The following is a 24,454-nucleotide window of genomic DNA, read 5'->3' as shown; positions in this document are numbered from 1 at the left end:
CCCAGCTTCCGGTTTCACCCTCCAAATGGTCAATTTGATGTTTTTCACTAATCGAATACTTGTTCCCATAGACTTTAATGGGATTGAATATTCGGTTGAATATTCGAATATTCGCGGGATATTCGTACAAATATCGAATAATCGAATATCTCACTATTCGCTCATCACTACTGGCTATGCCATTTCCCTTGTCATATCTTCAAATTGTACATTGAGTTAGGCCTCACTCATACTATCTGTGCCGCAATCCGCACTGTGATGACTGGAGAAGGATCGCGGCACGGATCCCCTAATAGCAGTGCAGCCCCACCGCTGCCTGGCAGCAGAGATGAGAGGAGCGCATAATGTGCGCACCTGTCATCGCATCTGACAACTCACCTATTTCCCAGGTGCTGGACGGCTTACACGCTCACCAGAAGTGGTGTGGACTATGCTGGTTCGTGCTGGCACTGGAAGAAGAAGGCAGCATAGTCCATACCACTTCTGGTGAACATGTAAGCCGGCCGGCACAAGGGAACGATGGAGTAGGTAAGTAGTTGTCAGATGCAATAACAGGAGTGCACATTATGCGCTTCTGTCATCTCTACTGCTCGGCGGCTGCTGCACATTGGGGGAACCGTGCCGCGATCTGCACTATGACATGTCCTTTTTTTTCTCGGTATGGGTCGTGGCACAGATCATGTGAATGGCTGCATTCCCTTGAATGGTTCCTAAAATTGTCTGTGGTCTTAATTGAGGTTCTGCAGATTTGTGCACATTTATATTTCCCAGGGGGCAGTGCACCTAGTTTCACTGTGTTGAGCACTTTCACGGGTGCACTACAGTGTCTTCTTTAGCTGGTTTCCCTGAGATCAGTATTCATTTTGCCTGACATGAAACCATAGGTATAGCTAAGAAGAATTCAAACAATTTACACAATTATATATATGTAAAAAAAAAAAAGAATTTGTTCATCAAAATTACTGTCAGAAATATGTGACCTGTAGTTATATTTTCCCATAGTGGCTCCTTACCTAATGCTGCCATTCCTTGAGTGACTGTGCCAGGAAGTAAGCGTAATCCGACATGTAGCCAAGGTGATATGCTATTGTTTTATTAGAAAACAAGACTTCCTACTGAATAAATAATAATTCTACAATGAGTAAAGAGGTAATCATTGTTTGCACTAATGATTTCTCTAACAACAGTATGAGTCCTTAAGTATAGAGTATGGACATTGTCATAACTACTTCCAAACAAACAATGAGACCCTTCTTAAATATCAAGGATGAATATAATGTTATGACAGAAAGATGTATTGTGGCAGAATATATTTTTCTTGATGATAAAAATATTGTCATATTATGTAAGACGTGATAAGAAAACGTGGCTCCTTTCTTCCAGAAACTACCGCATGTATCTAGGAGTTGTCTCTGGTTTGGCAGCCATTATAGAAACTTCTCTAGGAAAGTCTTCCTCTCCTCTTCCCGAACCCCCTCCAGAGTGGTAGTACTGCTGACAGCCACCCAAAACATACTGTATTTTAATGCAAAATGTGTGATGGGTGGATGTCTGCTGTAGCACTGCTCCGGGGGTTGCTTTGAAGCACCATACAAGCCCCTACTAGTGATGAACGAGTACTAAAATGCTCAGGTGCTCGTTACTCGAGACGAATATCTCCCGATACTCGAGTGCTCGTTTCGAGTAACAAACCCCATTGAAGTCAATGGGGGACTCAAGCATTTTTACAGGGGACCCAAGTTCGGTAGGGGGAAGGTCATGTGAAAACCTGTCAACCTCAGAAATTGATGGAAACACAATGGAAATGGACAGGAAACAGCAGGGGCAGCATGTATGCATGCCTCTGAAGCTGCCTAATGGCACCATTATGCCTAATTCTGTGCAACAGCCTGGTTAAAACAGAGGTAGGCATATGGACCACCTCAAAACTCAGCCTGACACAGCATGGCAGTGAGAACACAGGGAACCATTAAAACAGAGGTTGCATATCATGAACCAGGCAAAAATTCAGCCTGACAAAGCATGGCGGTGAGGACAGAGGGAACAAGGTAGAAGCGGTAGACATACCAGACCTAGCATGGCAGTGAGCACACAGAACCATTAAAAGTGAGTGAGGAAGCAAGTGAGCCTCTCCAAAATTAGGCCAGACACTGCATGGCATTGAGCACACAGAGAACTCCCGGAAGCAGCAGTGGCCAACATGGAGGCTAGGCAGGAGCAACAGTAACCAACATGGAGGCTAGGCAGGAGCAACAGTAACCAACATGGAGGCCAGGCAGGAGCAACAGCAGTCAACATGGAGGCCAGGCAGGATCAGCAGTAGCCAACAAGGAGGCAAGGGCAGGCACAACAGTAGTCAACATGGATGCCAGTGAATGCCCAGCAGTAGTCAACATGGATGTCAGTTAAGGCCCAGCAGTAGCCAACATGGAGGCAAGGGCAGGCACACAAGTAGTCAATATGGATGCCAGTTAAGGCCCAGTAGTAGTCAACATAGAGGCGAGGGCAGGCACAACAGTAGTCAACATGGATGCCAGTAAAGGCCCAGCAGTAGCCAACATGGAGGCAAGGGCAGCATGGTGGCTCAGTGGTTAGCACTGTAGCCTTGGAGCACTGGAGTTCAAATACGACCAAGGACAACATCTGCAAAGAGTTTGTATGTTCTCTCTGTGTTTGCGTGGGTTTCCTCCCGGTACTCTGCTTTCCTCCCACACCCAAAAACATACAGATAGGTGAAGCGCTGCGGAATCTGTGTGCGCTATACAAAAAAGACAAACAGAAAAAACAAACAAGGGCAGGCACAGCAGTAGTCAACATGGATGCCAGCAAAGGCCCAGCAGTAGTCAACATGGATGCCAGTGAAGGCCCAGCAGTAGTCAACATGGAGGCAGGGTCAGGCACACCAGTAGTCAACATCAATGCCAGTAAAGGCCCAGCAGTAGTCAACATGGATGCCAGTTAAGGCCCAGCAGTAATCAACATGGATGCCAGTTAAGGCCCAGCAGTAGTCAACATGGATGCCAGTTAAGGCCCAGCAGTAGCCAACATGGATGCAAGGGCAGGCACACCTGTAGTCAACATAGATGCCAGTTAAGGCCCAGCAGTAGTTAACATGGATGCCAGTTAAGGCCCAGCAATAGCCAACATGGAGGCAAGGGCAGGCACAACAGTAGTCAACATGGATGTCCATTACTGGTCTGGTCAATCCTTCCTTAAAAACGGCTACAACATTGAAAAAAGGTAGAAGGTACTGGTGAAAGAATGGCATAGGACACCCATAAGAAAGGTTAACATCCACAGATAATATGGTTTGAAATTGACAAGACAAAGAAGGCAAGGGCAGGCACAGCAGTAGTCAACATGGATGCCAGTAAAGGCCCAGCAGTAGCTCTATTGCAGGTGTACTAGAAATCCCAGCAATACAGTGTAGTACCCACTAGTTTTTGGGGGGCTGTACGGTACAATCTGGTAGTGGCTGGACCTAGACACACTCTCTGACACCCCTGTCCAATGAGCAGTGAAGTTCTATGCAGGTGTACTACAAATCCCAGCAATACAGTGTAGTACCCACTAGTTTAGGGGAGGCTGTACGGTACAAATTGTTAGTGGCTGGACCTGGATACACACTCTTGGATACCCCCTTACAATGAGCAGTGAAGTTTTATGCAGGTGTACTACAAATCCCAGCAATACAAGGTAGTACAGCAGGACTACCAGCCCTAAAATCAAAAAAGAGTACACTGAGAACTTCTTAGGGGTCTGTATGCAACACCTAATGTCCCCTTTCTGCCAGCAGCCGAAACCACAGCGTGCTGGTTAAATCGTGGTAGCAGCACTGCAAGTCCCAGCCAGCCATTCTTTTAGGAAAAACACAGCCATGTTTTCCTAATCCTGTACAAGGCAGTAGAAATGTGCAGCCTGATATTTGATGTGATTGGTAAGGAATATAATGATAAAGATGGGTCATTTTAGGTAACTGCGACCGAAACTGGCTGCTGTCATTCTGAAGTATCACAGGTCCTCAGATTTAGAAGTCATAATGTAATTGAAGCATCCTTTTCTCATTATGACATATTCACCAGGTTTTATTTATAGCCACCGGCCTGCAAAGCCGCTTACCAGTAGGATGTATAAGGCACAGACATGTTTAGCTCATTTCCCATTCATTTTAGACAGAGACAGATATTTGGACAGATATTTGTTTGCATAGAATAAAGATGTGTCAGATAGGTACAGCGTATCTATTTTGTCACCTATTGTTTTTAACTAAATAAAGCTGCCGCTGCAGAAGAGAGATGTGGAAGTTTAATAGTCTTCCATATAAATTGTTCTTAAACATGAGGCTATGTTCACACACCGCAGTTTAGGCTCTATTTGAGCCATATAACTGCTATGTATGGCTCAAAAACATACCCAAAAATGGCTGAAGAAAAGACCAAAAAAATAAATAAGGCACACAGTTAAAAATAGTCCATAAGTTCAGTGCAAATAAAGCGGTGAAAGTTCAGACCAAACAAAGTGGTCAGCCCCTGTAAAGGGGAATTATTAGTAGGGTAGACAAATCTAACTTCCTGATAGGTCCCTAGTGGGCATGGGACACTTAGAATGACGGTATGTCTGTTACCTTCATCCTCTGTGCCGTTCCCCTACAGTTTATTCTTAAAGCCTCTGCCCGGTAAGCCCCCTCCATCAATGATTATTGAGGGGGGTGGATCACCAAGCAGGGGGTTGGACTATGACCCTGGATGGCCCACCCAATCTAATGATAAGGGGGCGGGCTGGATTGGTGCTTTGGGGCACCAGTCCCGCCCCCAGTACTCCTAATGGCTTTCCCCTTTAAGTACCCTCTAGATTTTTACCCTTTATCGTACTCCAGTCTGCATAAGCTGCTTATTGGTACCCAGGGGCTTTCCAAAGTGTATGTAACAGACAGTTAGTGTGGACCCGCTGTGCTACTCAACTGGTTTGAGGGGCCACACAAGGAAGCAGAGTCTACTCCATTTCACTACGTCTTCTCCCTGGTTTAACTAGGTGCTGGTGGATTTGGACTGGCAGACAGCAGTAGCAGGTGGAGACAAGGCGTCTCTATAAATCCAGAGCAGTTGGCCCCATGAGCACCCTAGTGGCCAGAGGGGGTCAATGCAGCAGAAGGAGGACAGAGATGCAGGAAGACACAAGCAGCCCCATGATGAGCATTGAGTGGAAAGGAGCTAACAGGATGGCGCCATCTTTGGTAAGACTCAGCCGGCAGTGTTACAGTGTAGAATCAGGGGGTGCGACTAAAAAGTGGAGTTGGCAGTCCAGGTTAAAAACAGGAGAGCAGTATGGTACACAGAGATTAGGCAGAGAGTCAAGAGGAGCAAGGCAAATACTAAATACAGACGGGTTCACTCAAAGGCAAAATTCTGAAAACAGGCACAGGTCAACATATGGATATCAGGATCAAATACAGCACAACTTCACTATGGAACCATAAACATCTCTAAGGCACCCAGAAGGAGAAGATGAGCGTACCCCACAGGCCAGCACCAGAACCACAAGTGGAAGAGACAAAAGCCACATGGTGGTGGTGGCCAGGAACAAAGAGCAGAGTAAAGAGCCGGTGACGAGAAAGACATGACGCCTGCTGGTGATATTTTTGTCAGATCGCGTATGATTCCGGCATAAAGAAATGCTGTATCCCTTTATATGAAACTAAGACATATGGAGGTACAATCTGGACGCACAGACCATTATGCGTGCCATACAATTCAGAGGTAGTATGTGGTTATGTACATGAGCTTTGATTGAAACACTGGCTCCACCAATGACAATATGTTGTTTGTAGACTATTTCCTGTTATTTGTATGACATTCTGACCTGAACATATGCGCCTTATTAAATTTACACAGCTTGATTATTATTATGGAGTAAACACTACAAAACATTGCTTGTTTTTGCATCATAGTCACTGGTGAAAAAGCTTGGGAGGTCATCTTGTTTTCCCTCTTGTCCCTCTTGAGTTCTTTAGCCCTAGAGGTGACCAGATCCTCTCTGCATAAAACCCCTGAGTCACGGTCCTGAACAAAACAGGCTATTAATTGTTGTCCTAACACCTGAGCAGCTGTATCCTACAGGGGATATAATATCTGTCCTTTTAGACCATCCTTTATCAACACAATGGAAAGAACTACATACTAGGAAACGAGCTTTGTGCTGTTATTGTTCGACATCTGAAGGTTTTCTGCTTCTAAGCCACACAATACGCCTTTTAACTGTACATAAAACCCAGACATTAATCACAAAACGGAGCTGTCCTCCATGTTCCGGATACCCAGCTGCTTTATTTTATTTTATTTCACATTATTTTATATTGCGGTCTTTTTAGCTGGTGCGAACGCCCTATTATCTTCATTAGAGGAGGTGATCAACGTGTATTCAGAATTGTTACTGTTTGTAGTGAAAATAGGAATGGAGTGGAAACACAGATCACTGGAAAAAATAGCAGATGTAATAAGCGTATGTTACATAGAATCTCTTACAGTGCTCATAGATTAGACCTTTTCCTCCATGTTTATAGCATAGTAGGAGTGTAGTTAATGGGGTCCTGATATTTAGAACCCCCCGTGATGCACTTCAAAAGAATACATGGATTTACATTAAGTGTTACCTAATGGTACATTCGCTTTAAGTAATGTAAGTAATTATCTGCCTGATATTGTGTAGGGTCCCCTGTACCGCCAACACAGCTCTTACCCTACAAGGCATGGAATCCTTTAGGTACGGTAACCCTCTATACTGTACCTTACCTCTTCTGTGACCGACCCACATTGCTAAAGCGAATGTACTTTGCTTTTCTGTTTTTACCATGAATAGACCGGTGCCGTCACAGGGAAACCTTTTTTTGAACCGCGACCTGATTCCGGCACATGGCGCCCGTCTATTACGGAACACCAGCCAGGCCTGTGTCCACTAGGAGGCAACCCCCACCCCTCTATGACGTGGTTTCTATTGATTCTAACGGAGCCGCGTCATAGGGGGAGTCCTCCCACTGGAGGGCGTCCCGGTTCGTCTCCAGTGCATTTATTCATGGTAGTAATAGAAAAACAATGTACCGCTGGTACATTCACTTTAACCTAAGATCTGTTCCCATGTCTCAACCCTCTTGCCTGTTCTTGAATCTATGTTTGCCCAATCCCTGTGTAGTATACCAACTTTCTGTCCTTAAAACAGTAAGACAAAATCCAAAAAATGTACTCTGGGAGAGGTATTGTCCTTGTAATAAGATGAACAAAAACTAAAAAGAAAATAAAAAAAAAAACAACTACTTACAATTGGTGAGTGGCGATACTTCACCACTCACTATCAGCACAACGCCCGTAATCATAGAAAAGAGACTTGGTCAGGCTCGCTTCACCCTCCGGAAATCCACTGCTCCGGTATTGTACATCAAAAATAAAAACTGAAAAAATGGGGAGAGAACTCATATCTTAGTCCAACCTTACTCATAAATCAGTGTGCCACACTGATTTATAAGTAAGGTTGGACTAAGATATGAGTTCGCTCCCCATTTTTTCTGTTTTTTATTTTTGATAAACTTTCTGTCCTTTACCTCTACCCTGCTGACCCTGACTCCATACATCAGTGCCACCTTGGTCCTTTGGGTCAGCCACTACCAACACTGGGACCACATTGGTAAAGAACCTAGTACCACCCTCTAGCGGCATGATTCCAAGTCCAGATTCTATAATCTGAAATTGGATAGACGGTTGATTAGAGATGAGCGAACCTCAAGCATGCTCGAGTTGATCCGGACCCGAACTTTCGGTATTTGATTAGCGGTGGCTGCTGATCTTGGATAAAGCCCTATGGCTATGTGGAAATCATGGATATAGTCATTGGCTGTCTCCATATTTTCCAGGGCTTATGGCTTTATCCAAGTTCAGCAGCCCCAGATAATCAAATACCGAACGTTCGGATTCGGATCGACTCGAACCCGAACCTGGTTTCACTCATCTCTACGATTGATGAACAATCGACGGTTCTCTTATCTGTTCCAAAACTACAGTTCCCAATCACCCTTTATTTCTCCAGACATGATGGGAATTGTTTTCCAACAACTGGAGGGTCGCGCAGGTTGTACACCATGACCTGGAGGATACTTAGACCCAAATGGTTCAGTATCACAGGTCCACACTAGAGATGAGTGCAACTTGAGCATGCTCGAGTCCGATCGTTCGACTGACTGAAGAAGTTGTATGCAGCCCTAGGGAGTCCAGAAAAACATGGATATAGCCTTAGCCATAGGCTGTATACATGTTTTCCCAGATTTTCTAAGGCTCCATCGAACTTCTTCCGACATTCAAATGCCGAACAGTCCACACCTATTACACTGGAGCATTATCAGCATGTTAAGGGTCATTCATTCTCCATAGTGTCACTGTTCATTTGGCAGTGCTGCATCTGAATTTGTAAATGGCCCGAACACAAGCAACAAGAGTTCATGCCGGGATAACATCCCAGGGAATCCATCTCTATTGCGTAACAAAGCAAAAACCCACACTTGGACATTAAGTCTGGACAAATGTCAACTTTTGTGAAAAACAACTTTAAAAAAGTCTCACTTGAAATTGACCCTTCTGCAAGAGCCCCTTCATTGCTATAGTTTTTCCTCTCCATTCAGACATTTGCTCAGCCTGTGCATCAAAGGGGTTCATTCAACTGGAAAATCCCTTTGTAAAATCGAGTCGGCCCGGGTCTGGTTGCCATAACCCCAGAAATCAGCTGAAATTACTGTGAAAATGTAGCAATACGGTTTTACAACATACTACAGGTTTGTATTATAGTGTTTGTTTTTAATTCCAACATGGCTTTTGAGAACCATCCATTGGTAACAGGGGCGTAACTAGGAATCATGGGGCCCCATAGCAAAAGAAACTGTATGGGCCCCCCCAACATACTCAACTGGCTAAGTGCAGTCCCCCAACGTGTCAATCATGTGCTAGGGAGCTGGGAGAGGTTAGTATGTGTATGGGGGGCTCTTGTGACTGGAGGTACACAGCTGCCTCCGGCCACAAGAGAGACCCATAGTGCTGTGTGACGTGTTGTGAGACGCTACCATGAAGGCCGACCACACTTCACTGTAGCCACTGCCTCTAATATGTATATAATATCCTCATGTATACCCCTCTATATACATATCTATCTATCTATCTATCTATCTATCTATCTATCTATCTATCTATCTATATATGTTAGAGGTATATATAAAAGGTATTAAATACATATTAGAGGGATTTGAAATACTTGTGCAAGCTGGTGCCTTTACGTGCAGATCCTCGATGTGTAGCTCCTCCGCTGTGAGACAATGACCCCGGGATGGGGGGTGGGGTTGTAGGTTGCTCTGAGACGCTATGGTGCTGGCCTGGGGGAGTGGCGCAGTGGTGCTGTTCCACTGCGGATGCGGGCAGCTCCAAAACGCTATGACAGGTCGCTATGACACAATGTTCCCTTCACATGTGTTTACAATACATGTGCTTTCAATATGGTCTAGTACGCCAGCATACATTCTGTTTACATTCCAAGTACCCACATGGCCGCTAGGGTACCACGCTACAGTCTCCCCTTCATGTACTGTGTCAATGTATTGTGTTGCAGAACTACATTTCCCATTGCGATGTGATGTAGTCCTGTATATTACCACACACCATGCTGGGAGATGTAGTCCTGTATATTACCCCACACACCATGCTGGGAGATGTAGTCCTGTATATTGCTACACACAGCATACTGGGATATGTAGTCCTGTATATTACCCCACACACCATGCTGGGAGATGTAGTCCTGTATATTACCCCACACACCATGCTGGGAGATGTAGTCCTGTATATTACCCCACACACCATGCTGGGAGATGTAGTCCTGTATATTACCACACACAGCATACTGGGATATGTAGTCCTGTATATTACCACACACACCATGCTGGGAGATGTAGTCCTGTATATTACCACACACACACCATGCTGGGATATGTAGTCCTGTATATTACCCCACACACCATGCTGGGAGATGTAGTCCTGTATATTACCACACACACCATGCTGGGAGATGTAGTCCTGTATATTACCACACACACCATGCTGGGAGATGTAGTCCTGTATATTACCACACACCATGCTGGGAGATGTAGTCCTGTATATTACCCCACACACCATGCTGGGAGATGTAGTCCTGTATATTACCACACACACCATGCTGGGAGATGTAGTCCTGTATATTACCCCACACACCATGCTGGGAGATGTAGTCCTGTATATTACCACACACACCATGCTGGGAGATGTAGTCCTGTATATTACCACACACACAGCATGCTGGGAGATGTGGTTCTACTGTGCCACTGCTTTCCCCCCCTCCTATACTGTGTTATCCTATTGCAGAACTACAAATCCCATTATGAACTGCCAATAGGGCTTGATGGGGGTTGTAGTTCTGCAACCTGGAGGTCCACAGGCTGCAGAACTACAACTCCCACCATGGACTGTTAGTAGGACATGGTGGGGGTTGTAGTACTCTGGGGTTAATCTTACCTGCCCTGGTTCCTGATCTGGCTGCTTTCCATTCGTCTTCTCTGTGCTCCAGGAGGGAAGTGAAGATGATGAGATGGGTGCAGGCATCGCCACTGGGGGGTGAATGGTGGCCCTGGAACACTTTGCTGGGTGGGAGGGGAGGGCCGCCTGGAACACTTTGCTGGGTGGGAGGGGAGGGCCGCCTGGAACACTTTGCTGGGTGGGAGGGGAGGGCCGCCTGGAACACCGTGCGGGGGATGGGGGAGGGGCACCTGCTCTGACACAGTGTGCGGGGGATGGGGGAGGGGCACCTGCTCTAACACAGTGTGCGGGGATGAGAGCAGTGTGAGGGCAGCCTGAGGCTGAGGTGGGGAAGCAGGGTTGCGATCGGGCTGCTCTCACACTGTGGGGGGCGGGCAGCCAAGGGCTACTGTTTGGGGGGAGGTTTGGCAGGGGGTTGCTGGGCCCACTCTGACATAGTGCGGGTGGGTAAAGGGGGTGGATCGCGGGCAGCTCTGGGACACTCTGACACGCTCTCTGGGGGCACCCTGAGAGCACAAACAGGGGATGTGGCACAGCTGCTCCAACATCCTCCTCCATTAGTGTGTCTGTCTGGGACTATGACTCCGCCCCCCTGCAAGTGTACGGCAGAGCAAAGGGGACCTGCATTTGGACGTACACTGAGGTTGGGGGAGGAAACAGTACGGCAGCGGCGGGGCGTACAGTGTCTTTTGGAGCAGCAACAGGTGCCGAGAGGCCAGGCAGGGCCGGGACAGAACACACATTCAGTTTCTCCCCTGACCTGCTGACCGGGCCCCTTGATGTGGCGGGCCCCGTAGCAGCGGCTACGGCTTCTATGGCGGTAGTTCCGCCACTGATTGGTAAGTTATACTTTGACAACCAATTGATGATTTGCTCTGCCTAGTAGGTAGAGAGCACTGTGTCAGACTGAAAAGAATACACCACTTCCAGTAAAACATACAGCACCTGATAAGTATGGGAATACTTGAGATTTTGATATAGAAGTAAATTACAAATATTACAAATCAGTATAACTTAAGGGTGCGGCATGTCCTGTTGGCCAATCAGTGCGCTGCCCCGCCGCAGCGCACTGATTGGCTGAGCGGGACGTGAAGACGTCGGGAGCCCCGAAGCAAGCTGGAGCAGGGACCAGGTGATGTATACGCTCCGGCGGCGGGGGGGTTAACAGGGCTGACATACTTACTTTGTCTGCCATAATAATACAGGGCAGGGATCCGCAGCAGAATTTGTATCGAGAAATCCGCTGCGGATCCGTTACGTATGAACACACCCTAAACCAGTTGATTTGAAAAAGTTTGCCCCAATAGGGGTTAACTTAACTCCCTGGGGGCCAGACTGTCATTTTAGGTTGCCCAGGTACCCTGCAAAAAGCTCAAGTCAACCATTGTGTTCAAAGGGTCTATTAACTTGAATTACTTGAAAAATGCTTGACGTGAGTAAAGAGTACTCGAGTATTTATGAGTCCTATTACACGGAGTCTAAACAAGTAAACAAGCGCCGATCTTGCAGATTGCAGTTTATGGTCGGGCCATCTAATAGGATCCTTAGTGCTTGATCAACTCTACTCATGAACATTGATGGATATAACAAGATAGCGGCCATGGCTGGATATATACAGAACGAGGGAATAATACTTGAAAAAAACTGGACATCAGAGGTCTTGGGTTTAGTGCCTGCATGAAGATCAAGGCTGTAGAGTAGGTAAGCCACACCTTCGAGTCTGGCTCCAACTTCGACTTCAACTCCGACTTCACAGCCCTGATGGGTTATATAGTTTACAATGGTTTCTCTTGAGTACTCCAGTTTCCTGCCATACTCCAAAAGCACACTTAGGTTTGTATTACACGGCCAATAGGGGCCCGATAATACCTGTAAACAAGTGCTGATCTGCTAGATCGTCCCTCGTTTACTGGGCCTATTATACGGCCCGATAATCGTTTAACAAGGGCTGCAAGGACATTGTTACCAATGTCCTTGCAGCCCTTGTTTAAACTATATACATTACCTATCCACGCTCCAGGGCTGCTTCTGCGGTCCGCTTCTCCACAGGTCCCGCGCGTTCTAGCTTCAGAGTTGCCTGTCAGCTGACAGGCCGCTCAGCCAATCACAGGCCGGGACCGCCACACCCTGTGATTTGCCGGGCGGCCTGTCAGCAGACAGGCCACTCTGCAGCTAGAGCGAGCAGGACCCGGGGAGAAGACTGCAGGAGCATCCCTGGAACGTGGATAGGTAATGTATATCGTCAGTCGCCAGCCGCGCACCGCTATTACACGTAGCGGTGCGCAGTTGGCGCCCGACGAAAATAGGTCAGAACCTGTATCAACGATCAGCTGATGATCATTGTCATCGGCTGATCGTTGTATTTATTACATGGAACGATAACAGTACCCTAAGTTTCCTATCAAAATAGCCCTAATGTATGTGTATAGTCCATTGGGTATAGGTAATAGAGTATAATGACAATCTTTGTACAGTGTTGCAGAATATGATGGTGATATAAGAAGAAGCACAAATTAGAAGCCATCTGTATCTCGGGAGCGTTTCCCTGTCATCTGGCACCAAATGCCAATTATGATATTAATAGCCTGGGCATCTTATCCTCTGGGCAGGGCTGGACAAAAAGATAGCAGTCTCACTGTTACGTCTCCTTTATTCCAAATGTCAGCATTCCCCATAGATTCCATGCCGGCCACTTGCATTAGACTGATACGAAGAGACCAGCGACGGAGGGGGAAGAAAAAAAAGTTCCATTATTTTTCTTAAAATTACGTCTCTAATAGTCCTTCTTGTAAAGTTGACCTTCTTGGCAGCTACAAATAGCATTTCTGTATTTCATTTCAAAGCATGTTAAAGAAAGCCTATAACATAAAAGCAGAATGCAAAGCTGCTTATTATTAAAATGTCAGGGTTTAAGTCTATGCCGGTTTTGTCACCTTTAATGCTCCCTTGTAACATGGTAATCTCCTATCAATTCCCTATGGGAGCCAGCCGGCCATACACAAACAAATAAATAAAATCCTGTTTATGTTCATTACCGCCCGGAACCCGTGAAGGGTCTACGAACAATCCGCAAAAAAAAAAAAAAAAAAGGAAAAGAAAGAAGCTTTTTTTGTTATTTCGATAAGATACTTCAGCAACGTTGAACATTATATCTGGTTGCTATGGCAGCTGTGACTGGGTTTAGTTATTGTATGAAATATACAAAAAAAATTAGTCACCGAAGGGAATGTGAAGACAAAAAACGGAGGGGGGCAGGAAAAAAACAATAAAAACAAAGCTGACTGGGGGATGATGGGGAGGGGGGATGGAAAAAAAAAGTTTAAAACAGTAATAAAAGCAATAAGGGAGCAGGTACCCAGCAGCTAAATGTACTTGTAGTTGTGTGAAAAGAGAAGATTTGGCTTTATTCAGGAAAACCAATACCGTATTTTAACATTTGCCCTCAAAAAAAATTGAAAAAAGAAAAAAAAAAAAACACTCGTTCCTTCAATAGCCAGAGAAATTCTATACGGCTGCGGACAAAGGACAGACTTCCAACAGAGAGGTCGTGACACCGGGCCAGGCTGCCCTATAATCCTGCTACTGTGTTTAATAGGGCTTTTTTTATGAAACAAGAAGAGGGGATTTTTTCGGGGCTGGTGGTGGAGGGTCTCCGGCTCTGAATGGTTACAGCTCTGCAGCTTGGTAACGGAGCCGAGGATGCGGCCTGAGGTCCCCTCTGTTTTCATGCAGAGCTGAGAGAGGAAGTCTCAGCGGGTTACAGGCCTGCTCTGTGTTAGTTACATTCCCTCAGGGATTCCAGGACAAAGTCAATGAATGTTATTCATCACCGAAATAGTGCAGAGGGTAATTTATCACTTCCTCGTAGGGCCACGTTGCATTTGTACCACTCTGTGCAGAGGGCAGGGATTGTGATGGAATGAAGCTGATCTAATGGACCTTGATGTATAGAATGTTTCATCAGGAGTGAAAAGAGCAGGGGAAACCCAGTCTAGCTGCCATCCATGACAATTTGTAGGGGTTGTCTCCTAAGGCAATACTACAGATATGGAGCTAGACGTTGTTGCAATATATTATATCAATCTTGACTTTAAAGGGAATGTAAAAAGCATAGAAAGTTTTAACATTCCTGGATACATGATACATGTCAGAGTACCTTTCCTTAACGTTATAGGATAACGCAGTTTGAGCTGCTTTACTGTTATCTGACTTGTTTACCTATATAGGGGACTACTAAGGGAAAGTATATGGAAGACATGCTTGGTCGTAGTCAAATGCTACAATATACATGACCCAAATGTAGCAATGTAAACATAGTCTTCTATAAACAATTAAATTAAAGCTGAAACCACCCCAACCCTATTGATCACAGAGCAAAAAGCTGTAGCCAGAAGAGTGTGAAAGTACCCCTCCATTCTCCACGGAGCCAAGGGTATGGCAGGACAGGAAGTTATAACTGTCAAATGAATATATTCCCACCTTTAGTGTTGATGCTATGCCCCAGTATGCTTATAGCTTCTCATGTTGTGTGATTATCTTGCCCCTTTGGTTCTATTATCTGGCTGGCCACTGTGAGCGATGGCCAAATCCTTCTAATGTCCCTGATTGTTGGGAGCCAAAGAGAGAGAACGAGGAAGGAGAAGAGGGGAGGGAGAGTAAATGAAAGATAAGAAAAGGGTAGGGGGAGGCAAAGGGGAGGGATCTAAAGGGGGAAGGAGTGGGTTAAAGGGAGAATAAGAATGGGGTAAAGAATAAGCCAGGATGCAAAGAATGGCTGCCAGGCCTGGTCACCAACACCAGTCATATAGGGCGAGATCATGGCTTGTCTTGTGGGTCCGACTCCTGAGAAGGGCTCAAAGGTGGGGAAGAAGGGGGAGGAGGTACATAGGCAGAGTGATATTTAGACTTCAGTCAAGACTGCCATGTCCGTAAAAAAGAGTCATGTGTCCTATAAAACTAGCTAGATAGTTCTTTAAAGACCTATTGAGTGTATTCCCCCCCCCCCCCCCCCCCTATTCTTTATTTTTCTTGAAAGCACGGAGGTGGCAAGGCAACATGCCCACCAGTCCTCCCAATAACCACAAAAAAAACATTAGTCATTGTTTAACCGAATATGACATATTATAACATCCGTCTTGACTTAAATTACTCCACTATGACACGTGGGATAACTAATGTATTGAGTGTAATGTAGTGTACCAGTACATTTGAAGCCAGAGGGCTAAAACCAAGAAACCAGAAGACATTGAGAGTCTTGAGCAATCAGCACAGGCAGAGGGTAGACCTGTCCAGGGACCAACAGAGCAGTGGTAAGAGTAGTTAACTGTCCTGGAACCAATTACAAGTCAAATATCCCCAATGATACTGTGTAAGCAGACTGATGGGGCAATTTTTCTATCATCCATTCATATTTGATGTCAGTAGAGAGACGGAAGGCCATACAACCAGCAACTAGCGTCAAGTTCGGCAGACTTACGTAAAGTGGATGGGCAGCTTACGGGGCTGTACTCCAAGTGTTATGCAGAGTATATTGCATCATACATGATGCTGCCTGCAGCTGAAGGAGGTCATGATCTGTGAAGGATAGTGGCGTAGTCCTAGGACTAAGTAACTGCTGTGACCCTAGAACTGGCATATTGGCAGGACAGGCTGCGGTAGAATTAAGTCCTTCAGAAACCCAAAGTGGCATGAAAGGGTAGGCTGAGAGCCAGAACTTGATGGGAATTCTTGCAGAGATTGAGAACTCCATCCAGGGTTTGAAAGGTTGCCTTCACGGGTCATGTAACTACATAATGGACTGCAACATCTCAGTCATTGTCACGTTAATGGAGGCTCTTATGAAGCTATGTGATAAATGTGATCACGGTGACAGACATGGCTCAGGACTCTCCGCCTGAAATAACTCCTTCCCGATAAAAATAGACTAGATTCAATTGCACAGAAAACCTAGATAAGATAACGCTTGGGGTGTATTCTTCCTTTAAATTCACAGTTCATAGAAGTGAACATCAGGGGAAAATTACCGCTACAATTATTGCTAATGATAAAGCAATTATAACATCTTCTCACAATGTAGGCTTGTTTGACAAAGAACGGTGTGAAGACATTTTCTTTGTTTGCATTACTAGAAGAGACAAGTAGAATAGACTCAACCCTATATAAGGCCAATGCATACAACCAGCACCATTAGGAGGAGAGATTAAAGACAAGGGTATGCTATTGCTATGGCCCACACAGTTGGGCTCCATTGCAAAGTTTTAATGATGAGGCTCAGGGGGCCCAGTGTATTGCAGGAGTGGGCCATAATGTGGCGGGCCCCATAGCAGTCGCTATGGCTGCTATGGTGTTAGTTTTGCCCCTGTGCCCATGGCATGCCAACATGTAAACCCAAGTAGGAGGAACAAGACAAGGCACTGATCTCTTCTTTCACAAGGGTTGGGAAGCAATCCATGGACCCTCATGTAATAAGTTAATACAGCTCACATTGGAATTGCCCATCACACCATTTTAATGATAGGGTTATGGGCCCCCCTTCTAGTTATTGCCACTTCAATAAACAAATAAACACTTCAATACCGTCATAAAATATGAGTAATATTTAATTTATTCATTTAAAAAAAAAAAGAAAGTATTTTGATCATAGTTGTCCTATGAATCATTCGGAAAACTGGGCCCAGTGTGATAATGACATCTGTTTCACAGGCAGAACAGTCTGTCACATTTCCGCTACTTGAAGATTGATCACAGCATTCATGAAGCAGAGCGGTGAATGAACTGGTCTTCACCAGCAAGATTGGAGAAGACAATGTATCGATGGGGACCACTGAGCTGGCTCATTGGCCATTAGGTATTAATGCCACACAAATAAAGCTAGGAGACAATTGTGTGAATATTGTATGTATTGTGCGCTTAAACATTTATTAAAGGGGTTGTCCTATGGTTATACTGTTGTTTAAGCCAGACCCAAATTCCGATTTTTTTTTTTTACACTGCTTTTCTAGAAAGTATGTTAATACAGTGCCCCCTGCTGTTTCCTTTCATTCCATTTACTGGATCCACCTTAGTAAGTGTACCTAGGTGGACATGCATGTTTAACGTTCTTATACACTTTATATTGATGTTGAATGGACCAAGGCTGGCCACAGGTTTGGTCGTCAATAAAAAGTGTATGTCAGTTTTCACCGACAGCTGATATCTGTCTAAATAGAGGCCTGGCAAGATAGAGATAAGCACTGCCTAATGCCAGAGAAGTCTGACTGTGGCTTACCCATTGTCAGTGAACTCAGGAACAGATATGTTTAAAGTAACTCAATACCGGCATCTTGCCGTCCCTGCACCGCGTAGTAGAGCTCCTCGCACCATGGCCAGTTTGGTCGTTGGCCTGTTTCTTGATGCTGGTATTTAGAAGAAACACAACTATTATCAATGCAGCGTGCATTGCATTAATTGCAGTCAATGTGTACAATGCAGTCAAACTGGCGTGGCCTAGAGCATCAGTGCCCTAGGCCTGCAGCGCTTCTCTCCTTGTCTCCATCCAGCCCAGGGGCATTCTGAAAGTGAAGGAAGGTGAGAGGAGAGGTGCCTCAGGCCTAGAGAAATGGTGCTCTAGGCCACGCCAGTTTGACGTGGTGCCGGTACAGAGAGCACAAGGTGCCGCTACAGAGTCACTTTAACATCTATGTGTATGGGAAAGACGAGAGACATAACTCTCGGCCAAAAGATTGTTAGTTGACAATTGTTGAAGATGTATGGCCATGTTTAGTCTAGTTCTCTCTTTCTTACAGGTTTAGGCTATGTTCACATTACGTGAACATCCGGTCACGGAACGGCCGGTCTTAGCCCAGATCATCCCGGCCAGTACTTAAGTACTGCCCGGGTGATCTTTCCGGCCGCGGAGCTCTGATGCGGGCGCATCAGCGTGCGCCCGCATCAGAGCTTCCCATGGCACACAGTGAAGCAAGCGGGCGGAGCCGCTTGCTTCACTGTGTGAACTGACAGGGCTTTCTGCGTCCGGTATTCACTGAATTCCAGCCGCAGAAAACTTACATGTCAGTTTTTTCCGGCGCCACACGGGATCCCAGCCGGAGCGCACACGATGTGTGTACGCTCCGGCCGGGATCTCATTAAAAATAAAGCTATGTCCCACCCCGCAAAACTACGGCCGTAGATCTGCGGCGAGAACTATGGCCGTAGTTTTACGTAGTGTGAACATAGCCTTAGAGGGATCTATGGTGTCGGGAGCCACCTGTCTTTGAAGCTACTTTGTAGATATAAATATTGCGCACCTAACAACTCCTCTGACATTTACTGAGATGGACCCAGTGAAGCTATTAAAAAGAAACAGCAGGTAAATCAATACAACATTACTGAAATATCTGGTGAGATATACACTTTTTAAGTTTTTATTTAGGCAAAAAAAAAAAATGGATTGAAAGATGGATTAAACTAGAAGTTATATTTTTCATACGTCAGTATGTATTTTAGGGTATATTAGATGGGTGGTGCATTCCAGAGAGCTGGTGAAGCATGAGAAAAGTCTTGAAGAAGGTAGCGGGAGGTTCACGGTATGTATAAACTGAGCAGTCAAAGATCATAGAGCAGATGTAGGGAAGGGCAGCATTATGGGGAGCTTGCTGGATATGAGCAATACTTTTAGTATTCTCTACTAAGAGGACAACCAAAGTAATCACTGACACAGGGTGGAGGCATCAGTGGAGCAGGTAGGCAGAAGGATGAACCTGGGACTATATAGAAGAAAAAGAGGAAAGGACCTAGAAATGAACCCTGAGGAACCCCCAACAGCAAGGAGAAGAGAAAGTAGAATGAGCAAACGAGACATTTTACAATACGGCCCCGTTCCCACTGAGCAAAGCTAGCGGAATTCCGCGACGGAATTGTCCGCCGCGGAATGCCGTTAGCCTCCCGCTCATAATGGGACTCTATGGGAGGCGCGCGCTGCTGCTCTATACGCGCTGAAGAATGAACATGTTCATTCTTCAGCGCGGACAGGGCAGGAGCGCGCGCCTCCCATAGAGTCCCATTATGAGCGGGAGGCTAACGGCATTCCGCGGCGGACAATTCCGTCGCGGAATTCCGCTAGCTTTGCTCAGTGGGAACGGGGCCGTAGTCAGAGAGGGTGAAAGAAAACCAGGTGTTCACTTTTTGCTTTGGTGGAGGGAGGTTGGGGGTTGTGAGCAGTGCAGAGCTGAGTCAGCTTGGCATGGCTGTGTCTTCCACTGAGGTTACACATGTCTACAGAGACAATTTAAGCCATGGAGATGAGTTTAAACTCAATGGAAGAGAGTGAAATTACATACTTACCGCTCCTAAGGCCACCCTTATGATGTCACAGCCCGGCCACCAAGAGTGGTGGTCATGAACCTAGGCAATAAGCTGTCAATACTACAGGGAGACTAAGGGCCCTATTCCACCGGACGACTATCGTTGACATAATCGTTAATGAATAACAATCTCAAACGACCGCTATTGCGAAAGACCTGAAAACGTTCACTCATTTCCATGGAACGATAATCGTTACTTATGATCGTATTTGCGATCGTTTTTTCTTCGCTATTTCTTCTCTTTTGCATTCGTATGTACTGCGAACGACGTCTTATTCAATGCGAACGATTTGCGAACAAGCAACGACAAAAATAGGTCCAGGTCTTAGGGCCCTATTCCACCGGACGATTATCGTTCAGATTATCGTTAAATCATTTGAATCTAAACGATAACCGTTCGGTTGAAATGCAGTTAACGATTAACGACCGAACGAGAAATCGTTGATCATTTTATAAGACCTGGACCTAGGCTGGTATTACACGGAGCGATTATCGTTCGAAAAAACGTTAAATCGTTCGGATTTGAATGATAATCGTTTCATGTAATAGCAGGCAACGATTAAACGACCAACGAGAAATCGTTGATCGTTTAATAGGATCCGGACCTATTTCTATCGTTTGATCGTTCGCACAACGTTCGCACATTGTTCGGTGGAATAAGAATTCGCAGCTGAAATGTACGCAATACCGACGACTAAACGACCGCAAGAACGATCATAAATAACGATCATCGTTCCATTTAATTGGGCAAACGATTTCGGGTTGTTTGCCTTAGCGGTCGTTTAAGATCATTTATCGTTAATCGTCGAAAAATTGCTTGGTGTAATAGTACCCCTATTTTTATCGTCGGTTGTTCGCAAAACGTTTGCAAATCGTTCGCATTGAATAAGGCGTCGTTCGTAGATACGAACGCAATAGCGAGGAAACAGTGAAGAAAAAACGATCGCAAATAGGATCATAAGTAACGATTATCGTTCCATGGAAATGAGTAAACGTTTTCAGGTCTTTCACAATAGCGGTCGTTTGAGATCGTTAATCGTTAATGATTATGCGAACGATAATTGTCTGGTGGAATAGGGCCCTTATAAAGCGATCAACGATTTATCGTTCGGTCGTTAATCGTTAAATGCATTTCAACCGAACGATTATCGAACGTTAGATTCGAACGATTTAACGATAATCTGAACGATAATCGTATGGTGGAATAGGGCCCTAAAGGGTCAAACTACAAATGCAAGGCGGTTGCAAAATAGCTTTATTTTGCATTCTCTATCACCAAACAAAAGTTTAGGTGATGGGAATACCCCTTTAAGGCCAACAGCGTTGAGCATATTGAAGAGGAGTTAGTGATTAGCAGTGTCAAAAGCTGCAGAGAAATCTAGGAAAAAATAGAGAAAGTAGAATGTCATCGGCAGGGTGTAGAATGCAGAAACCAGATTGTAGGGGGTTGAGACAAGAGTTAGTGGAGAGAGTGATGGCTGATTAGGCAATATAGACCAAGCATTCCAGGAGGTTAGACATGAAGGGGGATTAGAGACAGGTCGATAGCGGCACAGTATGGGATGAGATGGTCTTTGCAGTAATAGGGTTATGACAGCATGTTGAAAAGAAGAGTAAAAGATGCCAGAAGAAAGAGGTTAAATATTTTAGTTGGGTGAGTAGTCACAGTCATGGAGAGAGAAAGGCTGCACCCAAACCAATCACCTAGTTGTTTTTGATCTTAGAATAAGGAACAACCTAATTTATTTATTTATTTTCTTGCCTTCTAAAAACCTCCATAGCAATTGTATTATTACACTATCTTTACTCATTTACCAGAATAGCCATATGGTATAGGCTTTTTTTTTTTTGCAGAACAATTTGTACTTTGTAGTGCCCTCTTTTATTTTACCAAATAATATCACTTTTTAGGGCTAAAGGGGTACTCCGGGCTGGAGTTATTTTTCAGTATGGCCGGGGAAGGGGCAGAAATATAGGCCGCCGGTCACTTACCTGCCTTGTTCCAGTGCCGGGTCCCGGATTACGCCGCCCAGTTCCTCTGTCTCATGGGCGCTTCCTGGTCTGAGCTGCGGCTTGAGACATGATATATCAAGGCAGCTCAGCCATTTAGCGGTCGTAGCGAAGTCCCGCCTTGCACGCTGAATAGCTGGAAGAACGGGGCAGCGCGGTCCGGGACCCGGCGCTGGAAACGGGGAGGTAAGTGACCGGCGGCTTCTATTTCCACCCCTTCCCCGGCCATACCCTAAAAATAACCCCAGCCTGGAGTACCTCTTTAAGTTTTTACAGCACTATACTTTGCAGTAAAAATGACATAAGTTTTATAGTTTTTTTTTTTCTTTTTACTACTTAAGAAAAAATAGTTTAAAAAATTGCTTTGAATCACCATATTCTAACACCCATTTCTGTCTACAAAGCTGTACGACAACTAATGTTCTGCAAGTTATGCTGTATCTTTTATTGATAATATATTGGGCTGTATACAACTCTGTCCTCACTTTTTAATTCACCTGCTTTAGAAGGACATTGGACCAGAAACAGAAATTCTGGAACTGGGTATTATTGTCTTTTGTGACATTCACCCTGTAAAATAAACAACATTTACGGCTATACCCCATTTGTATACTTTTATCCCCCTGGGCAGAATTGCTTGATCACTTGTACAGTACACTGCAATACTAACATGTTGCAGTGTGCAATCCTGTTACTGATCTTTAATTACACCCTGTCTCTGGCAGGCTGTGATAGGAGTGGAGTACTGACATGGCAGGAATATAGACTTTATATAGGTACATGCATAGTTTGTACGACTGGAAAAAGACATATGTCCATCCAATTCAGCCGATTGTCCTATAGTGTTGGCTTTCACTAGGCCAAGACAATCCACCATTCGAATTATGGGAATAGGGGAGGGCGGCTTAGGACCCTATTACACAGAGCGATAAATTGACCGATTAATACAGGTGTGTAATTGGTGTGTAATACAGACAACGATCAGCAGATGAAACAATCATCGACTGCTCATTTCTTTAGGTCTAGACCTAAAATTATTGTCTACCGACCACGCATTGTTGCGTGTAATAGTAGTGCGACAGCTGACGATTAAACAGAAATTACTTGTTACGTTACTTGTCCATGTTTCCGGTCTTCTCCTGCGCTCTGCTTCCTCCCCAGTCCCGCAGCTGCAGCTTTTAAAGCTGACAGGCCACTCAGCCAATCACTTGCCACAATGGTCCTAGCCAGCGATTGGCTGAGCGGCCTGTCAGTTTATACAGGCCTCTCTAAAGCTGAAGCCACAGGACCAGGGAGGAAGCAGAGCGCAGGAGAAGACAGGGAGCATAAACTGTTTGGGCAAGGGCTGCACGGACATCGCTAACGATGTCTGTGCAGACCTTGCTAAATGATTATCAGGCACTGTTATAGGAGCAGTAAACAAGCGCCGGTCTAGCAATATTGATTTGGCCATCATCGACCTATGTAATGTGGTATGACCCTAAAGACTGGATCATTTTGATGTCATAGTTGTTAATAACCATGGCACCAAGGTGACAATTGAACTCATCTCTTATCCTGGATGTTGCTGGCAGGTGTTAGCCGTAATGCATATCCAGCACCAACTGCATATGAAGTGGGGTCAGCTGAGTGTGCACCATATTCCTTCAGGGACATGCATGTACTCCAGAATGCATTAAGGGGTTAAGGTTACAAAAAAGCTTCCCTTTAATAATAACTTGTGAGGTTACCGCATGTCAATGCAGCTCCCATACAACAAAATAAGAGTTCCTTCCCAACTCTGTGCCGACCCCTTACAAATAGTCATCTGCTTGCGCCCCCGGCCCATCTGTTCCACTCCGGTGACGCAATTGTATCCAGAATCTAAAAAATCCTTCCTTTTTTTTTTCCCTCCCCGACTTTGTTCCCGAAGCTCCTCTGATACAGCACATTTTGCAGACAACAAAAATAATAATTGCTGATTGTTTCATATGCTGCTCCTTTGCAGTTTTTTTTTTTATTCCTTGTTAATTGTATGAGAATAAAAAAAAATAATAAAAAAAAGGAAAAGGAGTCGCAACATCTGCTTCATTTGCATTTCCTGCGCAAGGCAGAGTTAGCTCTGACTCCTATAGAGCGCAGCTTGGATGATGAGAGGGAGACAGAACAGAGGAGGCTTTGAACTGCTGACTTCAGAGAGAAGGCAGGTTTGTCTTACGTGAAGCGGAGGAAGGCAGGGGGAGCTGGAGCCGAGTGTTGGGGGCTCCGAGGTGTTTATTGTATTCTTGTAAGGTTCATTTGCTTCTCACATTTCCTCTTCGTCTTAGTTTAGCTGCTCACCATCCTTTCTTCTTCTAAGGGAGCTTTGCTGGTGCGAAACAGCTGCCTATGATAGAAAAAAAAATAAAAAACATAAAAAAATGCCAACACAAAGCTATGTCTGATGTGCGCTGCCACACCCTGCCTTCTGGCGTTCTGTTAAACACGGCTGTCTGTACGAGTTACACTGGTACCATTCACAGTGCAGAGATG

Source organism: Dendropsophus ebraccatus, chromosome 1, assembly GCF_027789765.1.
Source record: "Dendropsophus ebraccatus isolate aDenEbr1 chromosome 1, aDenEbr1.pat, whole genome shotgun sequence".
NCBI classification, from domain to species: domain Eukaryota; kingdom Metazoa; phylum Chordata; class Amphibia; order Anura; family Hylidae; genus Dendropsophus; species Dendropsophus ebraccatus.
Note: the sequence above shows the minus strand (reverse complement) of the source record.